General features: G+C 42.7%; 1 protein-coding gene across 2 annotated transcripts in view; it reads left to right on the plus strand.

Annotated features, from left to right (window-relative positions):
* fstl5 (follistatin-like 5) overlaps positions 1 to 15406 on the plus strand; it is a gene marked incomplete at its 3' end in the record, with an annotated part of 184505 nt that overhangs the window by 121497 nt on the left and 47602 nt on the right. The gene's annotated exons all lie outside the window — the stretch shown is intronic.

Consider the following 15406-nt stretch of genomic DNA (forward strand, 5'->3'; position numbering starts at 1 on the left):
AGTCAAAGGGGTCAGTCTCTTTTTCATCAATCAAAGGGATTTGTTCAAACAGCTCTCATTTGTAAGAAACATATTTCCCTTGGATTTTCTGTTGATTAAGTGTGAGTTTTTGCACTCATTTCTTTGTCTGATGGCTTTAAGCTATTTTCCCACTCCTTCAGTTCCAATTGAATCATGGTTGGTGATTCTGGTCACACATCACTACCTGAACATTTGTATTTCTTTTAAAAACATGAAAATCTCCTGACACCGTGCGTGCAGCAAATTAGAGTGTGTAGAAAAGTGGAGATCCACTTTTAGCAAAGGTCCTTTCCTACAAGGTCCCTCCCCAGCAGCACTTCAAAACAGAGTGTTTCTGTGAAACGTTGTTGATGGCACTCCTTATTAATGGAGACACTGCAAATTAATAGGTAAACTGTATGACCTGTAAGAAGCAGTCCTTGTTACATGTGCTGTTTGGGTTCATTTTAAGTCCTCCTTCATATGCCACAAACCAATTTTACTGCTATAAAATCAAATGCATGAAATGTTTGACAGGTAGCTTGACAGAACACAGTGTGACGTGTACTTCCATTTAGGGTTAGTGAAGTGTTGTGAAGGTACGAACGCTCTAGTGTCCTGGCATTGGTTGTACTGCTTAAATCATTTGTTGTTAGGTCTAGGGGATCGAACTGCCATCCAGTCCTTTGGCTGTACCAGCTACTAACACACACAGCTTACCTAACTTACACAAACAAGGATGTGGGCCTGATCTTACCCGAAACCCAGGTAAGTTCAGCTAGCTGAATCCACAGTCGCTCCACCCCTTCCCCAGCATGTCTTGCACTCGACTGTGTGGATGCAGGCTTGAAAATAAGCGAAATACTTTTCATGAGTGTAAGCAGTCGTTGTCCATCACTGTCTCCACAAACAGGGTTATGTTTGCGGCAGCACGCCACTCTCACTCTTGCTTCCCTGGGCATCATATTATGTCAGACCTGCCCTCGTAAAATCGACAACCAATCGGAAATAACTAATACCAACCTCTGACCATGACACAAGCAGCTGTGTATGTAAATATTATTTTAATGTTAATACAATGTTTTGTAACATTTGCATTAATTCAAACCCAAAACAGGTTTCAAAAAGGTTATCCACTGTTTATCTTTGACCTGTGAATTATACAGTGAACCAACAGAACCCTTTTGTCTCCATGCATCTTATTTTTGTAAACAGAGAAGACATTACTCTAGCACTGTCTCTCTCATCTCTCATCTTCATCCGCTTATCCAGGGGTCGGGTCGCGGGGGCAGCAGCTTTAGCAGGGGACCCCAAACTTCCCTTTCCCGGGCCACATTAACCAGCTCTAACCGGGGGATCCCGAGGCGTTCCCAGGCCAGTGTGGAGATCTAATCTCTCCACCTGGTCCTGGGTCTTCCCCGAGGCCTCCTCCCAGCTGGACGTGCCTGGAACACCTCCCTAGGGAGGCGCCCAGGGGGCATCCTTACTAGATGATCCTGAACCACCTCAACTGGCTCCTTTCAACACAAAGAAGCAGCGGCTCTACTCCAAGTTCCTCATGGATGGCTGAACTTCTCCCCCTCTCTCTAAGGGAGACTCCAGCCACCCTCCTGAGAAAACCCATTCCGGCCGCTTGTACCCGCAACCTCGTTCTTTCAGTCATGACCCAGCTTTCATGAACATAGGTGAGGGTAGGAACAAAGATCGACCGGTAGATCGAGAGCTTTGCCTTCCGGCTCAGCTCTCTTTTCGTCACAACGGTGCGGTAGAGGGACGGCAACACCGCCCCCCGCTGCTCCGATTCTCCAGCCCAAACTCACACTCGTGAACATGATCCCGAGGTACTTGAACTCATTCACTTGGGGTAAGGACTCAGTCCCACATTACTCTAGCAATGTATTTCATTTTTTTTTTGTACAATATTACTGTATCAATGTTCTCACGCGTTAACTGTCGTCTTTTACTTTGCTTGATATGGATTTGTCACCCACACCGGACCCATAACACCACATCTGTTTGACTGAAGGCCTGTATTTTAAGTCAGCCTTGGTGCCCATTATCTGTGAAGAGATTTGTGTTCCACTTCTGGCTAATTGGTTTTGGATAGTCTTCAGTGTGGTGAACCGGCCTTATGAATGCTGTAACAGGGACCTTGTGGAGAGGGCAAAGGTGGAGGGCAATGGTGACTGGATTGAGTGTGTGTGAATTTCTCCTATTCTGGTAATGAGTTGGATGTGAATAAACTACAATAGATGGATGTAGAAAGCATCTTCATTCCATTTGACGGACAGTTCATTCATTGTCATTCTTCTAATAGATTACTCCAAGGTTAATTGCAATGATCTGCAGGGTCCTATTATACCAACTATTGTGTTCAGAGAAGCAGAGTGAATCTCGTGAGACTTTTGGATGTAATTGATACTGAAACTTCTAGATGACCTTTTTTAACAGCACACTGTGAATTTCCCATTCATAGGCTGGCTGAATTGTCCAGGGACCAGCTTATCACCCTGCCATGACTACTGAGAATTTCTAAAACTCAATTAAGAGACAGCTGAAAGAGTAATTCTTCGAAACTGCTGTCCATCACTTTGCGGCCACATGAGAACGACAAGATGTACAGAATTTGGAGTTTTACTCAGAAGAGATGATTAAATTTAGACTGGAGGTACTTTGAGAAACCTTTGATTTCCCTATGAAGCAGACGGAGAGGTTTATATACTGAAAGTTTGTTGCTTCATCCCTGCTTTGCCCACTTACACACTGCCTCGTCCAAGTGTCTCTGGTGGATTTTACACACGCACTTTTTGTATATTTCCGCTTCTTTGTATGTCTGCTTCATATTGACGAAAATTATCTTCAATTATGTACAATTTGTTGTGATTATTCTTTCTCTTCGGTGTGCTGTGTGAGGTCTTCTTTGATTTGTAGTCCTTTTGTTGTTGCAGTGACCCCACCTTACCAACAGGAATCAATATAGTTACATCTAATTAGTACTGCGGCTGCAAAGTTTGTCCACTCTCCCAGCCACTTAAGCAGAAAACAAATTGCTGTTTGGGGTAAATTAATGAAAGGCTTGGTTGAATCCACAAATACACCCACCACTTCTGCTGCTTAAAGAATAATGTAGTTTTCCACTCTGGGAAGCTGCATTCATTTTGAAAACATAATGGGTTTTCTCCGGGTACTCAGGTTTCCTCCCACAATCCAAAGACATGCACGTGTTAGGTTCATTGATGATTCTAAAATTGCCCGTAGGTGTGAATGGTTGTCTGTCTCTGTTCGTCTCTATGTGTCCTGCGATAGACTGGCGTCCTGTCCAGAGTGTACCCCGCCTCACGCCCGATGTCAGCTGGGATCGGCTCCAGCTACCCCCGCGACCCCGGGATAAGCGGTTGAAGATTAATGAATGAATGAATTTGAAATAGAAGTATTTCTAATGGATAAAATTAAGGCCTTTGTGTCAAAAGGTAGCTCTAAAGCTGTTATCTAGCAGATATTAATGATACAACACACATATGCTGATGCTCATACAGCATATGAGCATCCTTTTAAATCCATGGTTTTAGGTCAGATTCATGTGCATTGTCTCTTCTATCTTTACATTTTTAACCACAAGAAGGATTTTGAGTCTGGAGCCAGACCAACCTAGTGCTGCCTGGTTCCCAAACAAACATTTCAACCAGGCAGCACTAGCATTACATCCTCATGCACCATGCTTCCTGATGCTGACATACGACTTCTGCTCGCAAATAATAATAAACAAAATAAATAATAATGTCTGACCTGAAGGAGGACATCAGAAGGCTCTCAGGAGTAAACAGGTCGCCTCCCTGAATGCAGCAAACCACTCCACGGCTGTCCCCCTGCTCCACTCCCAACAGATCGACCTCCTGGTCTGAGGTTGTAGTCCAAGGCCGCAAGAGGCTGTTAAACCACTACACGGATCTGGCGGCTGTCACCACCATCACCGTGGTGAACCCGGTGCTCCAGCTCGCCCCGACCCGGTTCCTCTGAGAACGGAGCCCGCAGACAGTGGTAAACCCAAGCCAGTGGTGCCAAGCTCAGATGGGAGGACTCGCTGCTCCACATCCGGGCCAGTGACCCCAGCCTCCCGACACACAGGCTCCTGCACATGGCCGTGACGCTCCGGAGGTCTTCGGTTAATCCCTCTCCTCCTTCGGGGCTGAAAGCGCGGGCACGCACCGGCACTCACCTGCTCGACAGCGTAGTGACAAACAGCAGCAGTCCCCCCCTCACCCCCACTATTCTCCCCAACCACCACCATCTTCATTGGACACCCCATAATCCGGACCACACGCGTCTACAACGCTGCCACAGTCCGGGTGATCCTCCGCAAAGTCCCGCAAATAATCCACGTCCTTGGCTGTTTTTAAATTTGCTATAAAGATCAACTTTGACCTGACTACATAGGTTGTGTTTGGTTTTGACCAATAATAGCCTGCTGAAATCATTAATTCAGAGTTTTTACAATTGTGAGACTGGGGCGCGGGTCTGACGTCAGAGAGAGGCGACAGGTGTTGTTATTGTGTTCGCGGGAAAAGGTGAATGAATGGAGTGTGTTGCTCAGCTCCAAAGAGTATTCTGTCCATGAGTTTTTGTCTGCAGTAAAGAGTGACTTTGGAAGCCCTGTATACTTCAGAACGCCACACAATTATAACTTTTAGTAGGCCTATACAATAACTCAATATAGGCTAATAAATATATGGATATAATAGGTACAGTTAGATTAAAGATAGTGCTTGGGATAGGAAAGTAAAGCTTGTATTACTATTTTTATTTAGATAGTATTTTGGCAATTTTAGTCATCCATCCATCTTCAACTGCTTGTCGCTCAGAGGGTCGCGGGGGGCTGGAGCCGCTGGCATCGGGCGTGAGGCGGGGTACACCCTGGACAGGACGCCAGTCTATCAGGGCACATAGCTCTTTTTAGCCGGGCACCCTCCTTCTCCTGCCCATAACTCCATTTTCGTAGGGTCTAAAATTCGGTAGGGTCTAAAACAAAGTTGTTCAGTCCTGCTTCCTCCACATCAGAACCATCTCAAAAATCCAAAATATTCTATCACAGTCTGACCTAGAAAAAGTAGTCCACGCCCTCATACTCTCCCGTTGAGATTACTGCAACTCCCTTCCAACCGGCATCAACCCTAAATCCCTCTCACACCTCCAGCTGTTTTCAAAACTCAGCGGCGAGGCTTCTCACTGGTTTTAACAGACGACCTCACACCACTACAAATTTAGCCTCGCTTCACTGGCTCCCTGTACGTTTTTAGAATTGATTTTAAGGTTTAACTGATCACTTTTAAAGCTCGTCCAGGTCTAGTTACAGAATACATCTCAGACACGCTGACCATATTCGAGCCTGTTGGCAGCCTTAGATCCGCAGGTGGGTCTCTCTGAACTGTTCCAAGGCTGAGGCTCAAAACCAGAAGTGACCCGACTACTCTTTCTGAGCACATGAGCTTTGGAACGACCTGCCCACGGAGATAAGGCATGCTGAATCAGTGTCCTCTTCTAAATCACTTCTTAAAACAAATTTTTTTTGTGATGTCATTTTTTAATTGTCTTTTTATCTTTTTATTTTTCTTTGCAAGCACCTTAAGCTAATCTTAATTTCCTTAGTCCATTAATGATGCCCCTTCTTTCTGTACAATGATATGTAAATATGGTTATGTTGTACTGGATTTGACTATAAATATCATTTTTATTGGTTTTGTTTGTATTGTATTTATGTGTATTTTGATTTGCGCTGTCAAAGCACTTTGTAAACTGCTGTTTTTAAAGGCGTGATACAAATTAAGTTCTTATTATAGTTATTATTACTGATGCAGTATACATGTGCAGTTGTTTGTCAATGTCATTCATTATCGCCTTCTCGCTGTTTTTGAGAACGATCTAGTAATACCCTTCTGAGAATTACCAGATTATGCTGGTGGGGGGTTGTGTGCCCCTGTAACCCTGTTGTGTAACCCTGGCAGTTGTGTTGTTGGGGGGTTAACAGCTCCAGGAAGAGACTCCCAAGTGATTCATAGAAAGGGCAAAGTGGCTGAGCCTATACCCATGGGGCCTTGCTGGGCAGTAATGTGAGGCGTCCACCATGTAGGTGTAGCAGTATGCAGGCGAAGGATGTGGTTTGTAGCTCTCTCTGTACAAAACTGGCCCTCGGACCTGGGAAGTGATTGTTCGAAGGGAACCGGCCAGAGGTAAAAGGTGGAACCGTAGCAAGTAGATATCCAGTAGTCGAGCTAACCTCGATTCACAGCAGCAGATCTTGAACCACAATCCTTGATAGGGGCTTGGCGGTCTCTCTTCCCAGGGCTGCTGACGAATATTCCCCAGAGAGCGAGAGTGTTGCCCACATCTGACAGCATGTTGCATTGGAGGAACGCTCTGACTGTTGCTGTGCAGAAAAGGACTTCAGAGTATACGCACTCTAGAGAGTATGAGCCACCTGGGGACATCAGAGTTTTGTACTTCATTTCGGGTAATTACAGAGAAACAGGTAGTGACGTAATTGAGATCTGAACAATTAGTCAATCAACAGTATAACAACTAATTTCATAATGAATTCATCTTTTGTAGCAATTTTCATGCAAAAATGCAAAATACTATTTAATGCCCGCTTTTCAGCTGTGACTATTTATTGTTTCTCTTTGCCATATATGACAGTAGGCCTAAATGGAATAAAATGAGGTTAAAGAAAGAAAACATCAACGTCTCATAAACAAATCCGTTAATGGGCAGAAATATTGAAGTGACAATGAAAATAATCCTAAATTGCGGCTCTCTGGAAAAACGACCTGCCTGATATAAACTGTGTTGTTTTTTTGCACTTGGTTAGAGCTGTCTATGATGACCAACATGTTTAAGCGTAGAGTAGTTTGTATGTGTTTGGACCTTAGGCCAATGTTCAAAGATGGACTTGGGTGATAATCTGACCTGCGGCCATATCTGTTGGTCTTGGCGATTTCAAGTGAAGCTTTCAAGTGCTCACCACTTCGAACGTCGGACTGAAGCTGTTCCACCTGTAAATGATCAAAAACATACATACATACATGCTATATCAGTTCCTAAACATACTCTTATCACTGTTGTTGTTAAATATCACAACATGCCAATTGATTTTTTGGATTAAACATAATTTCTTGATAATATTAGTTGTTTCTCTTAGCTTCTATAAATGAATAAAAAGACTGTACACAGTCCCAGAACTGAAATCTGAAAATTACATAGTAACCACCCACCATATTTTGAATTTATATATATATACAGTGACTCTCTTAAAAATAAGGAACATTTCATATTATGCTGTTTGATATTAAGTTTCTATATTTGATTGCTTTTATTCATTTAAGCAACATGTTTACCAAGGACTAGTTTGCTTTAATTGTAATCTTAAATCTACTCAATCTACAAAAACACACCAAAAAGAAGAGAATTGACAGAAAGATCATGCAAACACGACATTATGGTACTCCCTGGAAATCCATTAAACTTGTTCATTTCTGTCCCAGATCTTTTTTTAAACGCGATCCAGCAGTTTTTACTTTGGTTTTACCCTTGAAAAGCACTTTTTCCACCAGCTATGTGATGTACATGTAATGCATCGGATTCAACCTTTGGATAAAAGTGTTGTCTGAGCTGGATCACTCCCACATGTGCCTTAAAGGCATGAGGCTCAGGTGAGGGAGTAATCACAACTGAGAGAGGAGGCTTTGTCATTTTTTGTGCGCGTGCATGTGTGTGTGTCATAGTGGTGTATGGCCAATTGTTTGTTTGTGATAGAGAGGGCACATGTTAAGGTATAGCAGGTGTTGAGTGTGCGATGTTCAGTTACCTGGCCAGTTCTCACAATCCACCGGTAATGACTGCTGTGTTTTCAGCAACAGCCATGAGCTGAATTTGATTGAAGAGTTTTAACAGGTCTTCCAGGCTTAGTTGGAAATCTCCTATCAGTGTGATGGTAGAGTGGTCTCCTGCCATGGTGTTTGTGTATCCTTTGCTTTGGTGTGTATTTGTGTGTGTGTCTCCGTTCTGCTCATCTTCTAGAGCGCCATGGCCAACGGGAGCCTTGCTGGGTGATTGACGAGTGGCTGGGGAGCTTTATGATGGAGCTGTCAGCCCCGCTGTGTCACATTCTCCTGGCAGTGGCTCTCCTGACACTCTCAGAAACACATCAGAATGAAACTTCTCTCACATCTTGTCTGAATCAAGTTCTGAGGGGAAAAAATCCCACCGACCGGCTCGTTTCTTTCATTTTCACGACTGCGAGATGAAATGGTGATTAGTGTTCACACATACACACCGCTGGAGTGAGTAAGTTAGGTATTTTCAAAGGGCAAATAACCCACCTTTCCTGTTTTAGAGGGCAGAAGAACAGTTTCATGGTTCTCTGTAGCTACAAGAAAGAACATTAATTGATGTCTTCAACCGAGATAGTGGATGCTACCAAAGTTTACAAAAAAACTGTCAGACAGCTACAGCTCGTTCAGAACGCTGCGGCTAGAGTTCTAACAAAGACCAGAAAATGTGAGCACATTACACCAATTCTTAAATCATTACACCGGCTTCCTGTACGTCAGAGGATTGATTTCAAAATCCTCCTGCTCACATATAAATCACTACATGGTCTAGGGCCGAGGTATATCACTGATATGCTCCCACTACATAAGCCTTCTAGATCACTAAGATCCTCTGAGACCAATCTGTTAGCGGTTCGCAGAGTAAACTCAAATCAAGGGAAAGCATCTTTCAGTCATTATGCAACAAACAACTGGAATAAACTTCCTGAAGATGTGAGACTTTCACCCACTCTGACCACTTTTACAACTAGACTGAAAACTTTTATGTTCACCTTAGCTTTCTGCTAAATCTTTGCACTTTTAACGTCCGCACTGTTTATATTATTGTCTATGTTTTTCATTCTCTTTGTCTCTCTATAAAAAAAAAATGTTTTATTTAACTGAATCAATGCATTCATGTCACCATTTAATGGAAGTGAATATCAATATGTAAGAGTAGAGTCACTTAAAACAAAGCCAGGGGCACATTTGTAATTTCAAGCCTTGTGTGTTCACTGTAAAGCCTTTCATTAGAAGGTAGAGGTAAGTAGTTAACAAACACCGATGTGCAAGCTGATTAATCAGTCACTGCAGCAGGTCTGATGATGGCATTAACCAGAAATGTAGGATTGAAATTAGATTGAAAACCAATTAACACCTTACAGTATGCTCCGATACTTCACTTCCTTATACCTTTCAATCCAAGTGTGAATCCTGTGTTGATTGATTATTCTTTTCTTGGCATGTGCCAAATATATATCTCTTTTCTCATCCTGTAAAATACCGTATTTTCCGCACCATAAGGCGCACAGCATTATAAGGCGCACCTTCAATGAATGGCTTATTTTGAAACTTTTTTCATATATAAGGAGCACCGCGTTATAAGGCGCATAGAAGAGACGCTACAGTCGAGGCTGGGGTTAAGTTAAGGACCGCCTCTAAATTCATTGATATTAAGTTCTCGTGCTAGCGCCGTTGCCTTCAGTCGAATAGTGATTGTACTTCTACTTGCTGCTCTCTGTTCAACAACCCGTCTCGCTCTGTTCCCTTGGAAACTCTGTTTAATCTTCTTTACTTGGCGCAGGTCCTCTTGTTGCTTCCTCCACTTCCGCACCATTGATTCGTTCATGTTAAACTCTCTGGCTGCTGCTCTATTCCCGTGTTCTACTGCGTGACTAATGGCCTTGAGTTTAAACTCTGCGTCGTAAGCGTGTCTCCTAATAGGAGCCATTTTGGGCTCTGTACACAAACACACAAATGGAAATGAAACGGCACGCTTTGCGCAGTCATATATCTCAACATGCACCGCGCGTTACTTCTTCTACGGGGGAAAATAGAGTCGGCGGCTGCTTACCGTAGTTGAGAGACCTGTCGTGGCTCAATATTGGTCCATATATAAGGCGCAGCGGATTATAAGGCGCACTGTCAGCTTTTGAGAAATTTGAAGGTTTTTAGGTGCACTTATAGTGCGGAAAATACCGTACTAAGAATGACTCATCTCGGGGCACACACATAAATGTATCCAATCAAATGTTATTTTGGGGGCAACAAGCTAACACCGCCCATCCCAGAAAATCATACTTGACATTGTTGGTTGTTGCAGAAAAGTAGCATAGTAAGAGGTGGGTGTAGTGGTTTCTATTGGGAAAAAAATAAGTTTATTTTTCCAACAGAATGTAGTTGAGGTTTAAGTTATTAATTTCTCCATTCTCCAACAACATGGACGAGGGCGGTGCCAGCAGTCTGTACTCACTTAACCATGCCACTTTTGATTCATCAAATTTGAAGGATTCGCTCACTTTACTGAAGATGAAGACCCTCGGACCCTTCTGTTTCATTCATTCATCTTCAACCGCTTGTCCCTGTCGGGGTCGTGGAGGGCTGGAGCCGATCCGAGCTGACATCGGGCGTGAGGCGGGGTACACCCTGGACAGGACGCCAGTCTATCACTGGGCACATAGAGACGAACAGAGACAGACAACCATTCACACCTACGGCAATTTCAGAGTCATTAATTAACCTAACAAGGCGACAGTGCTAACCACCACACCACCGTGTAGCCTCCTTCTGTTTCACTGTAACTTTAATTTTTATCATTTACTAAATTGCAACATCTGACTGCTGATATATTGAAAACAGTTAATCTGCCTAATTGATGCAACTGAGTAATCAGCCGGCACATCCGCTAATTGTTAGCTGTTGTTTTGCAGCCCCCTCCACCTACTCCTGAAACCGCAAACATACATCATTCTCAGTATCGATGGCACGTGCATACCCTCTACAATCATGTCATTATACTCTACCAATAATTATATTTATTCCATTTTTTTCGCCATTTACGTAGCTCTGTAGTTAATTTCTGAGAAGCAAACAGTGCTTATCCTAAAATAACAACAATTATCCCAATTCTCCTGAGAATATCCGCGGAATCTGTGTTAAACTATATTAATTATAGATAAACGTACATAAATTAATAACCTCCCACTATTTTTAATGCAACACTTTAATTTGCAGTCATCCAAAGCCTTCTAAACTTTGCTTGTTTTTCATAAAGTTTTCTAGTTTAATAGTTTTTCAGTCTTGGCTCACCACATTTCCAATATTTCGTTCCACCTTAGGAGGAAATTGAATAATTTACAACTTGATTGACCGCGATGAGTGACCAGTTTGAACCGCAGTATCATTAATAGATGTCTACAGCAGCGCAGGATGTACCTTTTCTCCTATATTCACAGCCACAGAGGGAACTCGTGAGATTTTCTATCAAATAATAGCCCTTGGCTCGGACATTTCCTAAAAAAACAAACATTTTAAAAACTCATACAAAAAAAATCCTCTCAATCATCACCTGTGACCCACTAGAAGTGTGTGGTAAATGTGTGTAGACCCTGCCCTCTGCCTTTATTCGCAATGGGGCTCAACCTCGATAAAAACTTAACCACATTCAAGATTGTAGACACACACCTAAGATGAAGCTACGTAAATGGAGCTTAAAAAAATCCCAATGACCAAAAACTATTCTGATTTAGGAGTTTTATCTCTGTAGGTTTACTTATAATAACAGCTGAGTCCATCTCACCACGGTTTTTCTGTGGTGATGGTCACTATAATGTAGCTTAGCCCGCAAATTTTCCTCTGATTGGTCCATTGTTCCTCTCAGGCTGCATTCGCATAGCCTCCGGCAGCTCCACCAATATGCCACAGGGTTGTCCAGTGGTGGGAGTGTCACTTATGGCCCATTTGTGTGTCATACTGTTGTTGTTCAACCCCCTTATGTAGCTCAAGTAGATTCTATACTTCACTTAGGCTGTTGTTTTCCATCAGATCATTGTTATGATCTCAATATTTCAAACTGCAATTGAAGGACCTTACCTAAATGGACTATTCCCATTCATTGTGTTTACTCCGCACTGCCTGATCTCATCTGAATACACACTAGCCAAAGGGAACAAATAGTAATAAGCACAGCGACCACTTGTTCAAATGGTCTAGGACCAGGCTAACTGTAGTCTACATGGCAGAGTGGCAGAGTGGGTCGACCTCCATTCGAGAGATCAGTGGTTTGATCCCCAGCTCCCCCAGTCTGCATGTCAAAGTGTCCTGGGGCAAGACACTTAACCCTGAATTGCTGCGCATGGGTGTGTAAATGTGGTGTGAATGGTTAGAATAGATGGTATGTAGATGTCCACTGCCATCAGTGTGAATGGGTGAATGTGACAAACACTGTAAAAGCGCCTTGAGTAATCAGAAGACTAGAAAGGTGCTATATAAGCACAAGTCCATTTACATACTGTATATCCTTCTGTGCATGCAATCCCCAAATCCAAACTAAATGACTAAGAACATCTGCATTGCCTTCATATGTAACATTAATTCTTTTTTATTGTCTTTTTAATGACACTGGCTTTTTTTTTTTTTTTTTAAATAACCTTATCCTCTGCTTACTAAATAGGCCCAGTTTTAATACAAATGTTTCAGCAGTTATGTGTATAATTGTGCTCTGCTGAGCTGCGTAGAAATCTAGGCTGGGTTACTGGAGTTTTGGCAGGCAGTGTGTCCCTCCCATCACAGATGCTTGGTTGAATTAGGTCCATCAAACCTACAGAGGACTCAGCTGCAACTTCTGTTCTGCCTCCGCCGACCTCTATATACCCAGCACTGATTACGCCTGCAGTCGCACACTCTGTAATAGCACCTCTCCACACGCTGCACCTACTCTTCTACTGTAACCTATCTGACTCCTGCGGTGGTGTTGCCAGCTTTGATTGGAGATCTTTAGCACAAAGTACCAACCCGTTCCAGCTTCTCAACTCTCACAAGCAATCTATCCAAAAAGGTGAATGAGATGAGATGTGAGCTTGATGCCATGCTATCTTTTTTCCATCAGTCTCAATAGCATGCGAAGATATTTCTTTATACCGTATAAGCCCTGAGAAAAGACCCTCCTGATAATAAGATACCTACAGTGTCTCCCCTTCTCAGCACCGCTTTCCAGCGAGATTCTAAAGGTTAAAAGAAATGATTATTGTAGGAAAGACATACCGTATTTTGCATCTTTTAAATCACACAAAAATACAGAAATACGAAGATAAACTAATATTTTTAGAGAGAAAAATAATGAAATTGAGTTATTGAACATGATAAACTGTAGCCTGAAGGTATTTATAATTCCACTTTAGCATCTCAAACAGAATAAGGATTATAAGTCTTATGTGGATTAGTGTGTTTAACCATTGAAAACCTTCTTTCTCTGGTTTTCCACCCTAACCCTTTTCACCATTTTCCTCTTCTTCGGAGTAAAATCGTTGATCGTATAATGACATTTACGTCAAGCCCTTGAATAAGAGATGGCCTTTCTTTTTCAAATGCATTTTCCTGGGAAAAAAACGTCATTCAGTTCAATAGGGCGCATATCACTAAGCATAAAGCAAAAGTAATTCATGTAATTAATTAATTCATTTCTCTCTCTCTCTCTCTCTCTCTCTCTCTCTCTCTCTCTCTCTCTCTCTCTCTCTCTCTCTCTCTCTCTCTCTCTCTCTCTCTCTCTCTCTCTCTCTCTCTCTCTCTCTCTCTCTCTCTCTCTCTCTCTCTCTCTCTCTCTCTCTCTCTCTCTCTCTCTCTCTCTCTCTCTCTAATAATGTGACAGGAGCTGAAAACACTTAAGTTAAGGGTCCGTCACGGAAAAATTAACCAATTACTGACAACTGTGACGGTATTGCAGTCTTTCTCTCGAATTTAAAGTCATGTGGATCTATTTTGCTTTAATTCCAACACACTCATTAACACGACTTTGTGAGATTGCCTGAGAGGTTTTTATTTATGACCCAGGCTCGCAACAATACGGCTGTTGATTAATCGGCTGTTGTGATTGGGGGGAAAACAAAATAGGTGCACGCCATGTGTGCCATGGCCCTAGAATCTGTCCAACCAATGCCACACACGCACACACACACACACACACACACACACACACACACACACACACACACACACACACACACACACACACACACACACACACACACACACACACACACACACACACACACACACACACACACACACACACACACACACACACACACACACACACACACACACACACCATGGCTCTAACCTTGCTCTTGTACAGTAAGAATTCTCATCTGATCATATATCTTAATCGTACATAGGCCCCTGTTGATAAATTGCCATACATTTACGAAACTATGAATAATTCATCGCATTCAAATTGAGCATTACTTACTTATTCTAAGTTCAGCCTGAGGCAAGGGAACTGTTGACTCTTTGAGTACATTTGCATGCACTCTAGTATCCTAGCTTTGATTATATTTGGTATGTTAAGCTTACATGGTTTAACATTCCCCCTCATACCCCTTATACAAGTGCCGGGTGCTCCTCCACTCCTCGACATACAGCATATCTGTCATCTTTGGACTGATTGAGTTACCTCAGTGGTTGAGGAAGAAAGTATTAGCATTTCATTCGGATGGGCACGAGTAGATTGAGGGATCGCATCAATTTCTCGCGGGCCAATCAAGTACTCGTTTTTCCAAGTCTATTTTTAGAACACAACGCGTCTTCCTGCAGAAATAATGATGCACAGCGATACAGCGTGCCCAACATCTAATGCTCATTCTCAATCAAATCTGCAGATTATATTTGTCTCATCTCTCATCTTCATCCGCTTATCCGGGGTCGGGTCGCGGGGGCAGCAGCTTTAGCAGGGGACCCCTAAACTTCCCTTTCCCGGGCCACATTAACCAGCTCTAACTGGAGGATCCCGAGGCGTTCCCAGGCCAGTGTGGAGATATAATCTCTCCACCTGGTCCTGGGTCTTCCCCAAGGCCTCCTCCCAGCTGGACGTGATTATATTATATTTGTGATAGATTGACGTGATAGATTATATTTGTGATTTCTTGTTTTCCTGTAAAACATCAGGAAATAATGATAATAATGATGCCAGAGGAATTCTCTTAAAGTAGACAAAACTATACATTTGAAGCAGAGTGAAACCTCTTCCTGCAGCTCTTCTTCTCTGTCCTGAACCAACAGGAACACACTCGCTCTGACTGAAATGACCTGTGGTTGACCAAAGCCTCCCGTCACGGCTAGATTCGCTATCTAGGCGAGCTTTCTCTCAGAACACCTGAATTACAATATGGGGAAAGATTCTTATGGATTTTTTTTTTGCCCAAGAACAACAAAAATAAACTCCCTACCCTAGGGAAATACATAAACGTAAGTAGTGAAAAGAACAAGAGGTGAGCATTACATTCGGACGTTTTAGAAGGTTGAATTAGCAAAAGTTTGGCAGTTTTTAC

This window comes from Echiichthys vipera, assembly GCF_963691815.1.
Source record: "Echiichthys vipera genome assembly, chromosome: 6".
Taxonomy (NCBI): Eukaryota; Metazoa; Chordata; class Actinopteri; order Perciformes; family Trachinidae; genus Echiichthys; species Echiichthys vipera.